This window comes from Ambystoma mexicanum, chromosome 1q (genome assembly GCF_040938575.1).
Source record: "Ambystoma mexicanum isolate Mex_15411 chromosome 1q, UKY_AmexF1_1, whole genome shotgun sequence".
NCBI lineage: Eukaryota > Metazoa > Chordata > Amphibia > Caudata > Ambystomatidae > Ambystoma > Ambystoma mexicanum.
The window spans coordinates 592,208,386-592,226,464 of NC_090922.1; the positions used below are offsets into that span (position 1 = coordinate 592,208,386).

At 54.6% G+C, this 18,079-nt stretch overlaps 20 non-coding genes across 20 annotated transcripts; all 20 read left to right on the forward strand.

Annotated features, from left to right (window-relative positions):
- The first annotated feature begins 675 nt into the window (after positions 1–675).
- Positions 676–791, forward strand: LOC138563585 (U5 spliceosomal RNA). The gene has a single exon (XR_011299561.1). It is a non-coding gene; the product is annotated as a U5 spliceosomal RNA (small nuclear RNA).
- A 776-nt stretch (positions 792–1,567) lies between these two features.
- LOC138563586 (U5 spliceosomal RNA) lies at positions 1,568–1,683 on the forward strand. The gene has a single exon (XR_011299562.1). It is a non-coding gene; the product is annotated as a U5 spliceosomal RNA (small nuclear RNA).
- Positions 1,684–2,459: 776 nt separating this feature from the next.
- Positions 2,460–2,575, forward strand: LOC138563587 (U5 spliceosomal RNA). Its single transcript, XR_011299563.1, has one exon. It is a non-coding gene; the product is annotated as a U5 spliceosomal RNA (small nuclear RNA).
- A 776-nt stretch (positions 2,576–3,351) lies between these two features.
- LOC138565006 (U5 spliceosomal RNA) lies at positions 3,352–3,467 on the forward strand. Its single transcript, XR_011300928.1, has one exon. It is a non-coding gene; the product is annotated as a U5 spliceosomal RNA (small nuclear RNA).
- A 770-nt stretch (positions 3,468–4,237) lies between these two features.
- On the forward strand, positions 4,238–4,353 carry LOC138563588 (U5 spliceosomal RNA). The gene has a single exon (XR_011299564.1). It is a non-coding gene; the product is annotated as a U5 spliceosomal RNA (small nuclear RNA).
- A 776-nt stretch (positions 4,354–5,129) lies between these two features.
- LOC138563589 (U5 spliceosomal RNA) lies at positions 5,130–5,245 on the forward strand. Its single transcript, XR_011299565.1, has one exon. It is a non-coding gene; the product is annotated as a U5 spliceosomal RNA (small nuclear RNA).
- Positions 5,246–6,021: 776 nt separating this feature from the next.
- Positions 6,022–6,137, forward strand: LOC138563591 (U5 spliceosomal RNA). The gene has a single exon (XR_011299567.1). It is a non-coding gene; the product is annotated as a U5 spliceosomal RNA (small nuclear RNA).
- Positions 6,138–6,942: 805 nt separating this feature from the next.
- LOC138563592 (U5 spliceosomal RNA) lies at positions 6,943–7,058 on the forward strand. Its single transcript, XR_011299568.1, has one exon. It is a non-coding gene; the product is annotated as a U5 spliceosomal RNA (small nuclear RNA).
- Positions 7,059–7,834: 776 nt separating this feature from the next.
- LOC138563593 (U5 spliceosomal RNA) lies at positions 7,835–7,950 on the forward strand. Its single transcript, XR_011299569.1, has one exon. It is a non-coding gene; the product is annotated as a U5 spliceosomal RNA (small nuclear RNA).
- A 776-nt stretch (positions 7,951–8,726) lies between these two features.
- LOC138563594 (U5 spliceosomal RNA) lies at positions 8,727–8,842 on the forward strand. Its single transcript, XR_011299570.1, has one exon. It is a non-coding gene; the product is annotated as a U5 spliceosomal RNA (small nuclear RNA).
- Positions 8,843–9,618: 776 nt separating this feature from the next.
- LOC138563595 (U5 spliceosomal RNA) lies at positions 9,619–9,734 on the forward strand. Its single transcript, XR_011299571.1, has one exon. It is a non-coding gene; the product is annotated as a U5 spliceosomal RNA (small nuclear RNA).
- A 776-nt stretch (positions 9,735–10,510) lies between these two features.
- On the forward strand, positions 10,511–10,626 carry LOC138563596 (U5 spliceosomal RNA). Its single transcript, XR_011299572.1, has one exon. It is a non-coding gene; the product is annotated as a U5 spliceosomal RNA (small nuclear RNA).
- A 776-nt stretch (positions 10,627–11,402) lies between these two features.
- LOC138563597 (U5 spliceosomal RNA) lies at positions 11,403–11,518 on the forward strand. Its single transcript, XR_011299573.1, has one exon. It is a non-coding gene; the product is annotated as a U5 spliceosomal RNA (small nuclear RNA).
- Positions 11,519–12,294: 776 nt separating this feature from the next.
- On the forward strand, positions 12,295–12,410 carry LOC138565007 (U5 spliceosomal RNA). Its single transcript, XR_011300929.1, has one exon. It is a non-coding gene; the product is annotated as a U5 spliceosomal RNA (small nuclear RNA).
- Positions 12,411–13,180: 770 nt separating this feature from the next.
- On the forward strand, positions 13,181–13,296 carry LOC138563598 (U5 spliceosomal RNA). Its single transcript, XR_011299574.1, has one exon. It is a non-coding gene; the product is annotated as a U5 spliceosomal RNA (small nuclear RNA).
- Positions 13,297–14,072: 776 nt separating this feature from the next.
- Positions 14,073–14,188, forward strand: LOC138563599 (U5 spliceosomal RNA). Its single transcript, XR_011299575.1, has one exon. It is a non-coding gene; the product is annotated as a U5 spliceosomal RNA (small nuclear RNA).
- A 776-nt stretch (positions 14,189–14,964) lies between these two features.
- Positions 14,965–15,080, forward strand: LOC138563600 (U5 spliceosomal RNA). Its single transcript, XR_011299576.1, has one exon. It is a non-coding gene; the product is annotated as a U5 spliceosomal RNA (small nuclear RNA).
- Positions 15,081–15,885: 805 nt separating this feature from the next.
- On the forward strand, positions 15,886–16,001 carry LOC138563602 (U5 spliceosomal RNA). The gene has a single exon (XR_011299578.1). It is a non-coding gene; the product is annotated as a U5 spliceosomal RNA (small nuclear RNA).
- A 776-nt stretch (positions 16,002–16,777) lies between these two features.
- LOC138565009 (U5 spliceosomal RNA) lies at positions 16,778–16,893 on the forward strand. Its single transcript, XR_011300930.1, has one exon. It is a non-coding gene; the product is annotated as a U5 spliceosomal RNA (small nuclear RNA).
- A 770-nt stretch (positions 16,894–17,663) lies between these two features.
- On the forward strand, positions 17,664–17,779 carry LOC138563603 (U5 spliceosomal RNA). Its single transcript, XR_011299579.1, has one exon. It is a non-coding gene; the product is annotated as a U5 spliceosomal RNA (small nuclear RNA).
- Positions 17,780–18,079: the final 300 nt, after the last annotated feature.

Below are 18,079 nucleotides of genomic sequence, written 5' to 3' on the forward strand. Positions count from 1 at the left end.
AGGGGTCCTCGCAGCACAGCCAGGCTGATGCCTTGCAGTGGTAGCCAGAGGGGGGAGCCTTTAGCTAATGCTTGCTGCTGTCGCCACCTGCTGGTGAGCCAGCAGAGGCTGGCTCCAAGCTAGCATCCAGGAGGATATGGCCCCAGTGGGCAGGGGTTTGGGCCCGGGCCCCGATCGGCTGACGAACGCCTGACAAACGCCGTTCTTTGCCCGCTGGCAGCCCAGGAGGCCCAGCACCCGTGCAAGACAGGGTGAGGGCGGAAAATGACCCCTGTGTCCTGAGAAAGGAGAGAGCGGGCTGCTTCTTCAACATCCTGGGGGAGGAGCCCCATCTCTGGGGCCCAAAAGAAAATCTCACGCCTGCCTCCCAGAAGCCCTAGACCTTATGTAAACGAGGGGAGTCCTCAGGCAAAGGCAGACTCTGCCTGCCTTTTGGCCAATGTCACATGGCCTGCGGTCTGGAGAAATTTGCATACCCACAATCCCCTGCCAGGTTTCATGACTTTGGATGGGATTGCTTGCAAATAAAGTCATTCTGCCACGGGTTCGGAGCCCGATAGCATTCTCCATTCGCTTCATCTCAAAAAGCGTCATCGTGTGCACTGCTTCACTAAGTCACCCTGAGCTAGTGAGGTGTTGCATTTTTTGCGGCCGCAGTCGGGGCCACTAGAGCGCATACTCTGGTTTCTCTTCAAACCGAATAAATCTTTCGCCTTTTACTAAAGATTTCCGTGGAGAGGAACATTAAAGAGTTTCACTCAATTTTTTGAAGCCCTGCCAAGTGCAGGGTTACCTATGCTGGTTAAAAAAAAAAAGAAACAGAGCAAATGAAAGCGCAAAGCCTGCTTTTCAGCTGTTGGCTTGCACCCCCCAGCTGTCAGTCAGCCTTTGCAGGGGTCCTCGCAGCACAGCCAGGCTGATGCTTTGCAGTGGTAGCCAGAGGGGGGAGCCTTTAGCTAATGCTTGCTGCTGTCGCCACCTGCTGGTGAGCCAGCAGAGGCTGGCTCCAAGCTAGCATCCAGGAGGATATGGCCCCAGTGGGCAGGGGTTTGGGCCCGGGCCCCGATCGGCTGACGAACGCCTGACAAACGCCGTTCTTTGCCCGCTGGCAGCCCAGGAGGCCCAGCACCCGTGCAAGACAGGGTGAGGGCGGAAAATGATCCCTGTGTCCTGAGAAAGGAGAGAGCGGGCTGCTTCTTCAACATCCTGGGGGAGGAGCCCCATCTCTGGGGCCCAAAAGAAAATCTCACGCCTGCCTCCCAGAAGCCCTAGACCTTATGTAAACGAGGGGAGTCCTCAGGCAAAGGCAGACTCTGCCTGCCTTTTGGCCAATGTCACATGGCCTGCGGTCTGGAGAAATTTGCATACCCACAATCCCCTGCCAGGTTTCATGACTTTGGATGGGATTGCTTGCAAATAAAGTCATTCTGCCACGGGTTCGGAGCCCGATAGCATTCTCCATTCGCTTCATCTCAAAAAGCGTCATCGTGTGCACTGCTTCACTAAGTCACCCTGAGCTAGTGAGGTGTTGCATTTTTTGCGGCCGCAGTCGGGGCCACTAGAGCGCATACTCTGGTTTCTCTTCAAACCGAATAAATCTTTCGCCTTTTACTAAAGATTTCCGTGGAGAGGAACATTAAAGAGTTTCACTCAATTTTTTGAAGCCCTGCCAAGTGCAGGGTTACCTATGCTGGTTAAAAAAAAAAAGAAACAGAGCAAATAAAAGCGCAAAGCCTGCTTTTCAGCTGTTGGCTTGCACCCCCCAGCTGTCAGTCAGCCTTTGCAGGGGTCCTCGCAGCACAGCCAGGCTGATGCCTTGCAGTGGTAGCCAGAGGGGGGAGCCTTTAGCTAATGCTTGCTGCTGTCGCCACCTGCTGGTGAGCCAGCAGAGGCTGGCTCCAAGCTAGCATCCAGGAGGATATGGCCCCAGTGGGCAGGGGTTTGGGCCCGGGCCCCGATCGGCTGACGAACGCCTGACAAACGCCGTTCTTTGCCCGCTGGCAGCCCAGGAGGCCCAGCACCCGTGCAAGACAGGGTGAGGGCGGAAAATGATCCCTGTGTCCTGAGAAAGGAGAGAGCGGGCTGCTTCTTCAACATCCTGGGGGAGGAGCCCCATCTCTGGGGCCCAAAAGAAAATCTCACGCCTGCCTCCCAGAAGCCCTAGACCTTATGTAAACGAGGGGAGTCCTCAGGCAAAGGCAGACTCTGCCTGCCTTTTGGCCAATGTCACATGGCCTGCGGTCTGGAGAAATTTGCATACCCACAATCCCCTGCCAGGTTTCATGACTTTGGATGGGATTGCTTGCAAATAAAGTCATTCTGCCACGGGTTCGGAGCCCGATAGCATTCTCCATTCGCTTCATCTCAAAAAGCGTCATCGTGTGCACTGCTTCACTAAGTCACCCTGAGCTAGTGAGGTGTTGCATTTTTTGCGGCCGCAGTCGGGGCCACTAGAGCGCATACTCTGGTTTCTCTTCAAACCGAATAAATCTTTCGCCTTTTACTAAAGATTTCCGTGGAGAGGAACATTAAAGAGTTTCACTCAATTTTTTGAAGCCCTGCCAAGTGCAGGGTTACCTATGCTGGTTAAAAAAAAAAAGAAACAGAGCAAATGAAAGCGCAAAGCCTGCTTTTCAGCTGTTGGCTTGCACCCCCCAGCTGTCAGTCAGCCTTTGCAGGGGTCCTCGCAGCACAGCCAGGCTGATGCCTTGCAGTGGTAGCCAGAGGGGGGAGCCTTTAGCTAATGCTTGCTGCTGTCGCCACCTGCTGGTGAGCCAGCAGAGGCTGGCTCCAAGCTAGCATCCAGGAGGATATGGCCCCAGTGGGCAGGGGTTTGGGCCCGGGCCCCGATCGGCTGACGAACGCCTGACAAACGCCGTCCTTTGCCCGCTGGCAGCCCAGGAGGCCCAGCACCCGTGCAAGACAGGGTGAGGGCGGAAAATGACCCCTGTGTCCTGAGAAAGGAGAGAGCGGGCTGCTTCTTCAACATCCTGGGGGAGGAGCCCCATCTCTGGGGCCCAAAAGAAAATCTCACGCCTGCCTCCCAGAAGCCCTAGACCTTATGTAAACGAGGGGAGTCCTCAGGCAAAGGCAGACTCTGCCTGCCTTTTGGCCAATGTCACATGGCCTGCGGTCTGGAGAAATTTGCATACCCACAATCCCCTGCCAGGTTTCATGACTTTGGATGGGATTGCTTGCAAATAAAGTCATTCTGCCACGGGTTCGGAGCCCGATAGCATTCTCCATTCGCTTCATCTCAAAAAGCGTCATCGTGTGCACTGCTTCACTAAGTCACCCTGAGCTAGTGAGGTGTTGCATTTTTTGCGGCCGCAGTCGGGGCCACTAGAGCGCATACTCTGGTTTCTCTTCAAACCGAATAAATCTTTCGCCTTTTACTAAAGATTTCCGTGGAGAGGAACATTAAAGAGTTTCACTCAATTTTTTGAAGCCCTGCCAAGTGCAGGTTTACCTATGCTGGTTAAAAAGAAACAGAGCAAATGAAAGCGCAAAGCCTGCTTTTCAGCTGTTGGCTTGCACCCCCCAGCTGTCAGTCAGCCTTTGCAGGGGTCCTCGCAGCACAGCCAGGCTGATGCCTTGCAGTGGTAGCCAGAGGGGGGAGCCTTTAGCTAATGCTTGCTGCTGTCGCCACCTGCTGGTGAGCCAGCAGAGGTTGGCTGCAAGCTAGCATCCAGGAGGATATGGCCCCAGTGGGCAGGGGTTTGGGCCCGGGCCCCGATCGGCTGACGAACGCCTGACAAACGCCGTTCTTTGCCCGCTGGCAGCCCAGGAGGCCCAGCACCCGTGCAAGACAGGGTGAGGGCGGAAAATGACCCCTGTGTCCTGAGAAAGGAGAGAGCGGGCTGCTTCTTCAACATCCTGGGGGAGGAGCCCCATCTCTGGGGCCCAAAAGAAAATCTCACGCCTGCCTCCCAGAAGCCCTAGACCTTATGTAAACGAGGGGAGTCCTCAGGCAAAGGCAGACTCTGCCTGCCTTTTGGCCAATGTCACATGGCCTGCGGTCTGGAGAAATTTGCATACCCACAATCCCCTGCCAGGTTTCATGACTTTGGATGGGATTGCTTGCAAATAAAGTCATTCTGCCACGGGTTCGGAGCCCGATAGCATTCTCCATTCGCTTCATCTCAAAAAGCGTCATCGTGTGCACTGCTTCACTAAGTCACCCTGAGCTAGTGAGGTGTTGCATTTTTTGCGGCCGCAGTCGGGGCCACCAGAGCGCATACTCTGGTTTCTCTTCAAACCGAATAAATCTTTCGCCTTTTACTAAAGATTTCCGTGGAGAGGAACATTAAAGAGTTTCACTCAATTTTTTGAAGCCCTGCCAAGTGCAGGGTTACCTATGCTGGTTAAAAAAAAAAAGAAACAGAGCAAATGAAAGCGCAAAGCCTGCTTTTCAGCTGTTGGCTTGCACCCCCCAGCTGTCAGTCAGCCTTTGCAGGGGTCCTCGCAGCACAGCCAGGCTGATGCCTTGCAGTGGTAGCCAGAGGGGGGAGCCTTTAGCTAATGCTTGCTGCTGTCGCCACCTGCTGGTGAGCCAGCAGAGGCTGGCTGCAAGCTAGCATCCAGGAGGATATGGCCCCAGTGGGCAGGGGTTTGGGCCCGGGCCCCGATCGGCTGACGAACGCCTGACAAACGCCGTTCTTTGCCCGCTGGCAGCCCAGGAGGCCCAGCACCCGTGCAAGACAGGGTGAGGGCGGAAAATGACCCCTGTGTCCTGAGAAAGGAGAGAGCGGGCTGCTTCTTCAACATCCTGGGGGAGGAGCCCCATCTCTGGGGCCCAAAAGAAAATCTCACGCCTGCCTCCCAGAAGCCCTAGACCTTATGTAAACGAGGGGAGTCCTCAGGCAAAGGCAGACTCTGCCTGCCTTTTGGCCAATGTCACATGGCCTGCGGTCTGGAGAAATTTGCATACCCACAATCCCCTGCCAGGTTTCATGACTTTGGATGGGATTGCTTGCAAATAAAGTCATTCTGCCACGGGTTCGGAGCCCGATAGCATTCTCCATTCGCTTCATCTCAAAAAGCGTCATCGTGTGCACTGCTTCACTAAGTCACCCTGAGCTAGTGAGGTGTTGCATTTTTTGCGGCCGCAGTCGGGGCCACCAGAGCGCATACTCTGGTTTCTCTTCAAACCGAATAAATCTTTCGCCTTTTACTAAAGATTTCCGTGGAGAGGAACATTAAAGAGTTTCACTCAATTTTTTGAAGCCCTGCCAAGTGCAGGGTTACCTATGCTGGTTAAAAAAAAAAAGAAACAGAGCAAATGAAAGCGCAAAGCCTGCTTTTCAGCTGTTGGCTTGCACCCCCCAGCTGTCAGTCAGCCTTTGCAGGGGTCCTCGCAGCACAGCCAGGCTGATGCCTTGCAGTGGTAGCCAGAGGGGGGAGCCTTTAGCTAATGCTTGCTGCTGTCGCCACCTGCTGGTGAGCCAGCAGAGGCTGGCTCCAAGCTAGCATCCAGGAGGATATGGCCCCAGTGGGCAGGGGTTTGGGCCCGGGCCCCGATCGGCTGACGAACGCCTGACAAACGCCGTTCTTTGCCCGCTGGCAGCCCAGGAGGCCCAGCACCCGTGCAAGACAGGGTGAGGGCGGAAAATGACCCCTGTGTCCTGAGAAAGGAGAGAGCGGGCTGCTTCTTCAACATCCTGGGGGAGGAGCCCCATCTCTGGGGCCCAAAAGAAAATCTCACGCCTGCCTCCCAGAAGCCCTAGACCTTATGTAAACGAGGGGAGTCCTCAGGCAAAGGCAGACTCTGCCTGCCTTTTGGCCAATGTCACATGGCCTGCGGTCTGGAGAAATTTGCATACCCACAATCCCCTGCCAGGTTTCATGACTTTGGATGGGATTGCTTGCAAATAAAGTCATTCTGCCACGGGTTCGGAGCCCGATAGCATTCTCCATTCGCTTCATCTCAAAAAGCGTCATCGTGTGCACTGCTTCACTAAGTCACCCTGAGCTAGTGAGGTGTTGCATTTTTTGCGGCCGCAGTCGGGGCCACTAGAGCGCATACTCTGGTTTCTCTTCAAACCGAATAAATCTTTCGCCTTTTACTAAAGATTTCCGTGGAGAGGAACATTAAAGAGTTTCACTCAATTTTTTGAAGCCCTGCCAAGTGCAGGGTTACCTATGCTGGTTAAAAAAAAAAAGAAACAGAGCAAATAAAAGCGCAAAGCCTGCTTTTCAGCTGTTGGCTTGCACCCCCCAGCTGTCAGTCAGCCTTTGCAGGGGTCCTCGCAGCACAGCCAGGCTGATGCCTTGCAGTGGTAGCCAGAGGGGGGAGCCTTTAGCTAATGCTTGCTGCTGTCGCCACCTGCTGGTGAGCTAGCAGAGGCTGGCTCCAAGCTAGCATCCAGGAGGATATGGCCCCAGTGGGCAGGGGTTTGGGCCCGGGCCCCGATCGGCTGACGAACGCCTGACAAACGCCGTCCTTTGCCCGGCGGGCTTTGCCCTGGCGGGCAAAAGAACCTGGCAGCCCAGGAGGCCCAGCACCCGTGCAAGACAGGGTGAGGGCGGAAAATGACCCCTGTGTCCTGAGAAAGGAGAGAGCGGGCTGCTTTTTCAACATCCTGGGGGAGGAGCCCCATCTCTGGGGCCCAAAAGAAAATCTCACGCCTGCCTCCCAGAAGCCCTAGACCTTATGTAAACGAGGGGAGTCCTCAGGCAAAGGCAGACTCTGCCTGCCTTTTGGCCAATGTCACATGGCCTGCGGTCTGGAGAAATTTGCATACCCACAATCCCCTGCCAGGTTTCATGACTTTGGATGGGATTGCTTGCAAATAAAGTCATTCTGCCACGGGTTCGGAGCCCGATAGCATTCTCCATTCGCTTCATCTCAAAAAGCGTCATCGTGTGCACTGCTTCACTAAGTCACCCTGAGCTAGTGAGGTGTTGCATTTTTTGCGGCCGCAGTCGGGGCCACTAGAGCGCATACTCTGGTTTCTCTTCAAACCGAATAAATCTTTCGCCTTTTACTAAAGATTTCCGTGGAGAGGAACATTAAAGAGTTTCACTCAATTTTTTGAAGCCCTGCCAAGTGCAGGGTTACCTATGCTGGTTAAAAAAAAAAAGAAACAGAGCAAATGAAAGCGCAAAGCCTGCTTTTCAGCTGTTGGCTTGCACCCCCCAGCTGTCAGTCAGCCTTTGCAGGGGTCCTCGCAGCACAGCCAGGCTGATGCTTTGCAGTGGTAGCCAGAGGGGGGAGCCTTTAGCTAATGCTTGCTGCTGTCGCCACCTGCTGGTGAGCCAGCAGAGGCTGGCTCCAAGCTAGCATCCAGGAGGATATGGCCCCAGTGGGCAGGGGTTTGGGCCCGGGCCCCGATCGGCTGACGAACGCCTGACAAACGCCGTTCTTTGCCCGCTGGCAGCCCAGGAGGCCCAGCACCCGTGCAAGACAGGGTGAGGGCGGAAAATGATCCCTGTGTCCTGAGAAAGGAGAGAGCGGGCTGCTTCTTCAACATCCTGGGGGAGGAGCCCCATCTCTGGGGCCCAAAAGAAAATCTCACGCCTGCCTCCCAGAAGCCCTAGACCTTATGTAAACGAGGGGAGTCCTCAGGCAAAGGCAGACTCTGCCTGCCTTTTGGCCAATGTCACATGGCCTGCGGTCTGGAGAAATTTGCATACCCACAATCCCCTGCCAGGTTTCATGACTTTGGATGGGATTGCTTGCAAATAAAGTCATTCTGCCACGGGTTCGGAGCCCGATAGCATTCTCCATTCGCTTCATCTCAAAAAGCGTCATCGTGTGCACTGCTTCACTAAGTCACCCTGAGCTAGTGAGGTGTTGCATTTTTTGCGGCCGCAGTCGGGGCCACTAGAGCGCATACTCTGGTTTCTCTTCAAACCGAATAAATCTTTCGCCTTTTACTAAAGATTTCCGTGGAGAGGAACATTAAAGAGTTTCACTCAATTTTTTGAAGCCCTGCCAAGTGCAGGGTTACCTATGCTGGTTAAAAAAAAAAAGAAACAGAGCAAATGAAAGCGCAAAGCCTGCTTTTCAGCTGTTGGCTTGCACCCCCCAGCTGTCAGTCAGCCTTTGCAGGGGTCCTCGCAGCACAGCCAGGCTGATGCCTTGCAGTGGTAGCCAGAGGGGGGAGCCTTTAGCTAATGCTTGCTGCTGTCGCCACCTGCTGGTGAGCTAGCAGAGGCTGGCTCCAAGCTAGCATCCAGGAGGATATGGCCCCAGTGGGCAGGGGTTTGGGCCCGGGCCCCGATCGGCTGACGAACGCCTGACAAACGCCGTTCTTTGCCCGCTGGCAGCCCAGGAGGCCCAGCACCCGTGCAAGACAGGGTGAGGGCGGAAAATGACCCCTGTGTCCTGAGAAAGGAGAGAGCGGGCTGCTTCTTCAACATCCTGGGGGAGGAGCCCCATCTCTGGGGCCCAAAAGAAAATCTCACGCCTGCCTCCCAGAAGCCCTAGACCTTATGTAAACGAGGGGAGTCCTCAGGCAAAGGCAGACTCTGCCTGCCTTTTGGCCAATGTCACATGGCCTGCGGTCTGGAGAAATTTGCATACCCACAATCCCCTGCCAGGTTTCATGACTTTGGATGGGATTGCTTGCAAATAAAGTCATTCTGCCACGGGTTCGGAGCCCGATAGCATTCTCCATTCGCTTCATCTCAAAAAGCGTCATCGTGTGCACTGCTTCACTAAGTCACCCTGAGCTAGTGAGGTGTTGCATTTTTTGCGGCCGCAGTCGGGGCCACCAGAGCGCATACTCTGGTTTCTCTTCAAACCGAATAAATCTTTCGCCTTTTACTAAAGATTTCCGTGGAGAGGAACATTAAAGAGTTTCACTCAATTTTTTGAAGCCCTGCCAAGTGCAGGGTTACCTATGCTGGTTAAAAAAAAAAAGAAACAGAGCAAATGAAAGCGCAAAGCCTGCTTTTCAGCTGTTGGCTTGCACCCCCCAGCTGTCAGTCAGCCTTTGCAGGGGTCCTCGCAGCACAGCCAGGCTGATGCCTTGCAGTGGTAGCCAGAGGGGGGAGCCTTTAGCTAATGCTTGCTGCTGTCGCCACCTGCTGGTGAGCCAGCAGAGGCTGGCTCCAAGCTAGCATCCAGGAGGATATGGCCCCAGTGGGCAGGGGTTTGGGCCCGGGCCCCGATCGGCTGACGAACGCCTGACAAACGCCGTTCTTTGCCCGCTGGCAGCCCAGGAGGCCCAGCACCCGTGCAAGACAGGGTGAGGGCGGAAAATGACCCCTGTGTCCTGAGAAAGGAGAGAGCGGGCTGCTTCTTCAACATCCTGGGGGAGGAGCCCCATCTCTGGGGCCCAAAAGAAAATCTCACGCCTGCCTCCCAGAAGCCCTAGACCTTATGTAAACGAGGGGAGTCCTCAGGCAAAGGCAGACTCTGCCTGCCTTTTGGCCAATGTCACATGGCCTGCGGTCTGGAGAAATTTGCATACCCACAATCCCCTGCCAGGTTTCATGACTTTGGATGGGATTGCTTGCAAATAAAGTCATTCTGCCACGGGTTCGGAGCCCGATAGCATTCTCCATTCGCTTCATCTCAAAAAGCGTCATCGTGTGCACTGCTTCACTAAGTCACCCTGAGCTAGTGAGGTGTTGCATTTTTTGCGGCCGCAGTCGGGGCCACTAGAGCGCATACTCTGGTTTCTCTTCAAACCGAATAAATCTTTCGCCTTTTACTAAAGATTTCCGTGGAGAGGAACATTAAAGAGTTTCACTCAATTTTTTGAAGCCCTGCCAAGTGCAGGGTTACCTATGCTGGTTAAAAAAAAAAAGAAACAGAGCAAATGAAAGCGCAAAGCCTGCTTTTCAGCTGTTGGCTTGCACCCCCCAGCTGTCAGTCAGCCTTTGCAGGGGTCCTCGCAGCACAGCCAGGCTGATGCTTTGCAGTGGTAGCCAGAGGGGGGAGCCTTTAGCTAATGCTTGCTGCTGTCGCCACCTGCTGGTGAGCCAGCAGAGGCTGGCTCCAAGCTAGCATCCAGGAGGATATGGCCCCAGTGGGCAGGGGTTTGGGCCCGGGCCCCGATCGGCTGACGAACGCCTGACAAACGCCGTTCTTTGCCCGCTGGCAGCCCAGGAGGCCCAGCACCCGTGCAAGACAGGGTGAGGGCGGAAAATGATCCCTGTGTCCTGAGAAAGGAGAGAGCGGGCTGCTTCTTCAACATCCTGGGGGAGGAGCCCCATCTCTGGGGCCCAAAAGAAAATCTCACGCCTGCCTCCCAGAAGCCCTAGACCTTATGTAAACGAGGGGAGTCCTCAGGCAAAGGCAGACTCTGCCTGCCTTTTGGCCAATGTCACATGGCCTGCGGTCTGGAGAAATTTGCATACCCACAATCCCCTGCCAGGTTTCATGACTTTGGATGGGATTGCTTGCAAATAAAGTCATTCTGCCACGGGTTCGGAGCCCGATAGCATTCTCCATTCGCTTCATCTCAAAAAGCGTCATCGTGTGCACTGCTTCACTAAGTCACCCTGAGCTAGTGAGGTGTTGCATTTTTTGCGGCCGCAGTCGGGGCCACTAGAGCGCATACTCTGGTTTCTCTTCAAACCGAATAAATCTTTCGCCTTTTACTAAAGATTTCCGTGGAGAGGAACATTAAAGAGTTTCACTCAATTTTTTGAAGCCCTGCCAAGTGCAGGGTTACCTATGCTGGTTAAAAAAAAAAAGAAACAGAGCAAATAAAAGCGCAAAGCCTGCTTTTCAGCTGTTGGCTTGCACCCCCCAGCTGTCAGTCAGCCTTTGCAGGGGTCCTCGCAGCACAGCCAGGCTGATGCCTTGCAGTGGTAGCCAGAGGGGGGAGCCTTTAGCTAATGCTTGCTGCTGTCGCCACCTGCTGGTGAGCCAGCAGAGGCTGGCTCCAAGCTAGCATCCAGGAGGATATGGCCCCAGTGGGCAGGGGTTTGGGCCCGGGCCCCGATCGGCTGACGAACGCCTGACAAACGCCGTTCTTTGCCCGCTGGCAGCCCAGGAGGCCCAGCACCCGTGCAAGACAGGGTGAGGGCGGAAAATGATCCCTGTGTCCTGAGAAAGGAGAGAGCGGGCTGCTTCTTCAACATCCTGGGGGAGGAGCCCCATCTCTGGGGCCCAAAAGAAAATCTCACGCCTGCCTCCCAGAAGCCCTAGACCTTATGTAAACGAGGGGAGTCCTCAGGCAAAGGCAGACTCTGCCTGCCTTTTGGCCAATGTCACATGGCCTGCGGTCTGGAGAAATTTGCATACCCACAATCCCCTGCCAGGTTTCATGACTTTGGATGGGATTGCTTGCAAATAAAGTCATTCTGCCACGGGTTCGGAGCCCGATAGCATTCTCCATTCGCTTCATCTCAAAAAGCGTCATCGTGTGCACTGCTTCACTAAGTCACCCTGAGCTAGTGAGGTGTTGCATTTTTTGCGGCCGCAGTCGGGGCCACTAGAGCGCATACTCTGGTTTCTCTTCAAACCGAATAAATCTTTCGCCTTTTACTAAAGATTTCCGTGGAGAGGAACATTAAAGAGTTTCACTCAATTTTTTGAAGCCCTGCCAAGTGCAGGGTTACCTATGCTGGTTAAAAAAAAAAAGAAACAGAGCAAATGAAAGCGCAAAGCCTGCTTTTCAGCTGTTGGCTTGCACCCCCCAGCTGTCAGTCAGCCTTTGCAGGGGTCCTCGCAGCACAGCCAGGCTGATGCCTTGCAGTGGTAGCCAGAGGGGGGAGCCTTTAGCTAATGCTTGCTGCTGTCGCCACCTGCTGGTGAGCCAGCAGAGGCTGGCTCCAAGCTAGCATCCAGGAGGATATGGCCCCAGTGGGCAGGGGTTTGGGCCCGGGCCCCGATCGGCTGACGAACGCCTGACAAACGCCGTCCTTTGCCCGCTGGCAGCCCAGGAGGCCCAGCACCCGTGCAAGACAGGGTGAGGGCGGAAAATGACCCCTGTGTCCTGAGAAAGGAGAGAGCGGGCTGCTTCTTCAACATCCTGGGGGAGGAGCCCCATCTCTGGGGCCCAAAAGAAAATCTCACGCCTGCCTCCCAGAAGCCCTAGACCTTATGTAAACGAGGGGAGTCCTCAGGCAAAGGCAGACTCTGCCTGCCTTTTGGCCAATGTCACATGGCCTGCGGTCTGGAGAAATTTGCATACCCACAATCCCCTGCCAGGTTTCATGACTTTGGATGGGATTGCTTGCAAATAAAGTCATTCTGCCACGGGTTCGGAGCCCGATAGCATTCTCCATTCGCTTCATCTCAAAAAGCGTCATCGTGTGCACTGCTTCACTAAGTCACCCTGAGCTAGTGAGGTGTTGCATTTTTTGCGGCCGCAGTCGGGGCCACTAGAGCGCATACTCTGGTTTCTCTTCAAACCGAATAAATCTTTCGCCTTTTACTAAAGATTTCCGTGGAGAGGAACATTAAAGAGTTTCACTCAATTTTTTGAAGCCCTGCCAAGTGCAGGTTTACCTATGCTGGTTAAAAAGAAACAGAGCAAATGAAAGCGCAAAGCCTGCTTTTCAGCTGTTGGCTTGCACCCCCCAGCTGTCAGTCAGCCTTTGCAGGGGTCCTCGCAGCACAGCCAGGCTGATGCCTTGCAGTGGTAGCCAGAGGGGGGAGCCTTTAGCTAATGCTTGCTGCTGTCGCCACCTGCTGGTGAGCCAGCAGAGGTTGGCTGCAAGCTAGCATCCAGGAGGATATGGCCCCAGTGGGCAGGGGTTTGGGCCCGGGCCCCGATCGGCTGACGAACGCCTGACAAACGCCGTTCTTTGCCCGCTGGCAGCCCAGGAGGCCCAGCACCCGTGCAAGACAGGGTGAGGGCGGAAAATGACCCCTGTGTCCTGAGAAAGGAGAGAGCGGGCTGCTTCTTCAACATCCTGGGGGAGGAGCCCCATCTCTGGGGCCCAAAAGAAAATCTCACGCCTGCCTCCCAGAAGCCCTAGACCTTATGTAAACGAGGGGAGTCCTCAGGCAAAGGCAGACTCTGCCTGCCTTTTGGCCAATGTCACATGGCCTGCGGTCTGGAGAAATTTGCATACCCACAATCCCCTGCCAGGTTTCATGACTTTGGATGGGATTGCTTGCAAATAAAGTCATTCTGCCACGGGTTCGGAGCCCGATAGCATTCTCCATTCGCTTCATCTCAAAAAGCGTCATCGTGTGCACTGCTTCACTAAGTCACCCTGAGCTAGTGAGGTGTTGCATTTTTTGCGGCCGCAGTCGGGGCCACCAGAGCGCATACTCTGGTTTCTCTTCAAACCGAATAAATCTTTCGCCTTTTACTAAAGATTTCCGTGGAGAGGAACATTAAAGAGTTTCACTCAATTTTTTGAAGCCCTGCCAAGTGCAGGGTTACCTATGCTGGTTAAAAAAAAAAAGAAACAGAGCAAATGAAAGCGCAAAGCCTGCTTTTCAGCTGTTGGCTTGCACCCCCCAGCTGTCAGTCAGCCTTTGCAGGGGTCCTCGCAGCACAGCCAGGCTGATGCCTTGCAGTGGTAGCCAGAGGGGGGAGCCTTTAGCTAATGCTTGCTGCTGTCGCCACCTGCTGGTGAGCCAGCAGAGGCTGGCTGCAAGCTAGCATCCAGGAGGATATGGCCCCAGTGGGCAGGGGTTTGGGCCCGGGCCCCGATCGGCTGACGAACGCCTGACAAACGCCGTTCTTTGCCCGCTGGCAGCCCAGGAGGCCCAGCACCCGTGCAAGACAGGGTGAGGGCGGAAAATGACCCCTGTGTCCTGAGAAAGGAGAGAGCGGGCTGCTTCTTCAACATCCTGGGGGAGGAGCCCCATCTCTGGGGCCCAAAAGAAAATCTCACGCCTGCCTCCCAGAAGCCCTAGACCTTATGTAAACGAGGGGAGTCCTCAGGCAAAGGCAGACTCTGCCTGCCTTTTGGCCAATGTCACATGGCCTGCGGTCTGGAGAAATTTGCATACCCACAATCCCCTGCCAGGTTTCATGACTTTGGATGGGATTGCTTGCAAATAAAGTCATTCTGCCACGGGTTCGGAGCCCGATAGCATTCTCCATTCGCTTCATCTCAAAAAGCGTCATCGTGTGCACTGCTTCACTAAGTCACCCTGAGCTAGTGAGGTGTTGCATTTTTTGCGGCCGCAGTCGGGGCCACCAGAGCGCATACTCTGGTTTCTCTTCAAACCGAATAAATCTTTCGCCTTTTACTAAAGATTTCCGTGGAGAGGAACATTAAAGAGTTTCACTCAATTTTTTGAAGCCCTGCCAAGTGCAGGGTTACCTATGCTGGTTAAAAAAAAAAAGAAACAGAGCAAATGAAAGCGCAAAGCCTGCTTTTCAGCTGTTGGCTTGCACCCCCCAGCTGTCAGTCAGCCTTTGCAGGGGTCCTCGCAGCACAGCCAGGCTGATGCCTTGCAGTGGTAGCCAGAGGGGGGAGCCTTTAGCTAATGCTTGCTGCTGTCGCCACCTGCTGGTGAGCCAGCAGAGGCTGGCTCCAAGCTAGCATCCAGGAGGATATGGCCCCAGTGGGCAGGGGTTTGGGCCCGGGCCCCGATCGGCTGACGAACGCCTGACAAACGCCGTTCTTTGCCCGCTGGCAGCCCAGGAGGCCCAGCACCCGTGCAAGACAGGGTGAGGGCGGAAAATGACCCCTGTGTCCTGAGAAAGGAGAGAGCGGGCTGCTTCTTCAACATCCTGGGGGAGGAGCCCCATCTCTGGGGCCCAAAAGAAAATCTCACGCCTGCCTCCCAGAAGCCCTAGACCTTATGTAAACGAGGGGAGTCCTCAGGCAAAGGCAGACTCTGCCTGCCTTTTGGCCAATGTCACATGGCCTGCGGTCTGGAGAAATTTGCATACCCACAATCCCCTGCCAGGTTTCATGACTTTGGATGGGATTGCTTGCAAATAAAGTCATTCTGCCACGGGTTCGGAGCCCGATAGCATTCTCCATTCGCTTCATCTCAAAAAGCGTCATCGTGTGCACTGCTTCACTAAGTCACCCTGAGCTAGTGAGGTGTTGCATTTTTTGCGGCCGCAGTCGGGGCCACTAGAGCGCATACTCTGGTTTCTCTTCAAACCGAATAAATCTTTCGCCTTTTACTAAAGATTTCCGTGGAGAGGAACATTAAAGAGTTTCACTCAATTTTTTGAAGCCCTGCCAAGTGCAGGGTTACCTATGCTGGTTAAAAAAAAAAAGAAACAGAGCAAATAAAAGCGCAAAGCCTGCTTTTCAGCTGTTGGCTTGCACCCCCCAGCTGTCAGTCAGCCTTTGCAGGGGTCCTCGCAGCACAGCCAGGCTGATGCCTTGCAGTGGTAGCCAGAGGGGGGAGCCTTTAGCTAATGCTTGCTGCTGTCGCCACCTGCTGGTGAGCTAGCAGAGGCTGGCTCCAAGCTAGCATCCAGGAGGATATGGCCCCAGTGGGCAGGGGTTTGGGCCCGGGCCCCGATCGGCTGACGAACGCCTGACAAACGCCGTCCTTTGCCCGGCGGGCTTTGCCCTGGCGGGCAAAAGAACCTGGCAGCCCAGGAGGCCCAGCACCCGTGCAAGACAGGGTGAGGGCGGAAAATGACCCCTGTGTCCTGAGAAAGGAGAGAGCGGGCTGCTTTTTCAACATCCTGGGGGAGGAGCCCCATCTCTGGGGCCCAAAAGAAAATCTCACGCCTGCCTCCCAGAAGCCCTAGACCTTATGTAAACGAGGGGAGTCCTCAGGCAAAGGCAGACTCTGCCTGCCTTTTGGCCAATGTCACATGGCCTGCGGTCTGGAGAAATTTGCATACCCACAATCCCCTGCCAGGTTTCATGACTTTGGATGGGATTGCTTGCAAATAAAGTCATTCTGCCACGGGTTCGGAGCCCGATAGCATTCTCCATTCGCTTCATCTCAAAAAGCGTCATCGTGTGCACTGCTTCACTAAGTCACCCTGAGCTAGTGAGGTGTTGCATTTTTTGCGGCCGCAGTCGGGGCCACTAGAGCGCATACTCTGGTTTCTCTTCAAACCGAATAAATCTTTCGCCTTTTACTAAAGATTTCCGTGGAGAGGAACATTAAAGAGTTTCACTCAATTTTTTGAAGCCCTGCCAAGTGCAGGGTTACCTATGCTGGTTAAAAAAAAAAAGAAACAGAGCAAATGAAAGCGCAAAGCCTGCTTTTCAGCTGTTGGCTTGCACCCCCCAGCTGTCAGTCAGCCTTTGCAGGGGTCCTCGCAGCACAGCCAGGCTGATGCCTTGCAGTGGTAGCCAGAGGGGGGAGCCTTTAGCTAATGCTTGCTGCTGTCGCCACCTGCTGGTGAGCCAGCAGAGGCTGGCTCCAAGCTAGCATCCAGGAGGATATGGCCCCAGTGGGCAGGGGTTTGGGCCCGGGCCCCGATCGGCTGACGAACGCCTGACAAACGCCGTCCTTTGCCCGCTGGCAGCCCAGGAGGCCCAGCACCCGTGCAAGACAGGGTGAGGGCGGAAAATGACCCCTGTGTCCTGAGAAAGGAGAGAGCGGGCTGCTTCTTCAACATCCTGGGGGAGGAGCCCCATCTCTGGGGCCCAAAAGAAAATCTCACGCCTGCCTCCCAGAAGCCCTAGACCTTATGTAAACGAGGGGAGTCCTCAGGCAAAGGCAGACTCTGCCTGCCTTTTGGCCAATGTCACATGGCCTGCGGTCTGGAGAAATTTGCATACCCACAATCCCCTGCCAGGTTTCATGACTTTGGATGGGATTGCTTGCAAATAAAGTCATTCTGCCACGGGTTCGGAGCCCGATAGCATTCTCCATTCGCTTCATCTCAAAAAGCGTCATCGTGTGCACTGCTTCACTAAGTCACCCTGAGCTAGTGAGGTGTTGCATTTTTTGCGGCCGCAGTCGGGGCCACTAGAGCGCATACTCTGGTTTCTCTTCAAACCGAATAAATCTTTCGCCTTTTACTAAAGATTTCCGTGGAGAGGAACATTAAAGAGTTTCACTCAATTTTTTGAAGCCCTGCCAAGTGCAGGTTTACCTATGCTGGTTAAAAAGAAACAGAGCAAATGAAAGCGCAAAGCCTGCTTTTCAGCTGTTGGCTTGCACCCCCCAGCTGTCAGTCAGCCTTTGCAGGGGTCCTCGCAGCACAGCCAGGCTGATGCCTTGCAGTGGTAGCCAGAGGGGGGAGCCTTTAGCTAATGCTTGCTGCTGTCGCCACCTGCTGGTGAGCCAGCAGAGGTTGGCTGCAAGCTAGCATCCAGGAGGATATGGCCCCAGTGGGCAGGGGTTTGGGCCCGGGCCCCGATCGGCTGACGAACGCCTGACAAACGCCGTTCTTTGCCCGCTGGCAGCCCAGGAGGCCCAGCACCCGTGCAAGACAGGGTGAGGGCGGAAAATGACCCCTGTGTCCTGAGAAAGGAGAGAGCGGGCTGCTTCTTCAACATCCTGGGGGAGGAGCCCCATCTCTGGGGCCCAAAAGAAAATCTCACGCCTGCCTCCCAGAAGCCCTAGACCTTATGTAAACGAGGGGAGTCCTCAGGCAAAGGCAGACTCTGCCTGCCTTTTGGCCAATGTCACATGGCCTGCGGTCTGGAGAAATTTGCATACCCACAATCCCCTGCCAGGTTTCATGACTTTGGATGGGATTGCTTGCAAATAAAGTCATTCTGCCACGGGTTCGGAGCCCGATAGCATTCTCCATTCGCTTCATCTCAAAAAGCGTCATCGTGTGCACTGCTTCACTAAGTCACCCTGAGCTAGTGAGGTGTTGCATTTTTTGCGGCCGCAGTCGGGGCCACCAGAGCGCATACTCTGGTTTCTCTTCAAACCGAATAAATCTTTCGCCTTTTACTAAAGATTTCCGTGGAGAGGAACATTAAAGAGTTTCACTCAATTTTTTGAAGCCCTGCCAAGTGCAGGGTTACCTATGCTGGTTAAAAAAAAAAAGAAACAGAGCAAATGAAAGCGCAAAGCCTGCTTTTCAGCTGTTGGCTTGCACCCCCCAGCTGTCAGTCAGCCTTTGCAGGGGTCCTCGCAGCACAGCCAGGCTGATGCCTTGCAGTGGTAGCCAGAGGGGGGAGCCTTTAGCTAATGCTTGCTGCTGTCGCCACCTGCTGGTGAGCCAGCAGAGGCTGGCTGCAAGCTAGCATCCAGGAGGATATGGCCCCAGTGGGCAGGGGTTTGGGCCCGGGCCCCGATCGGCTGACGAACGCCTGACAAACG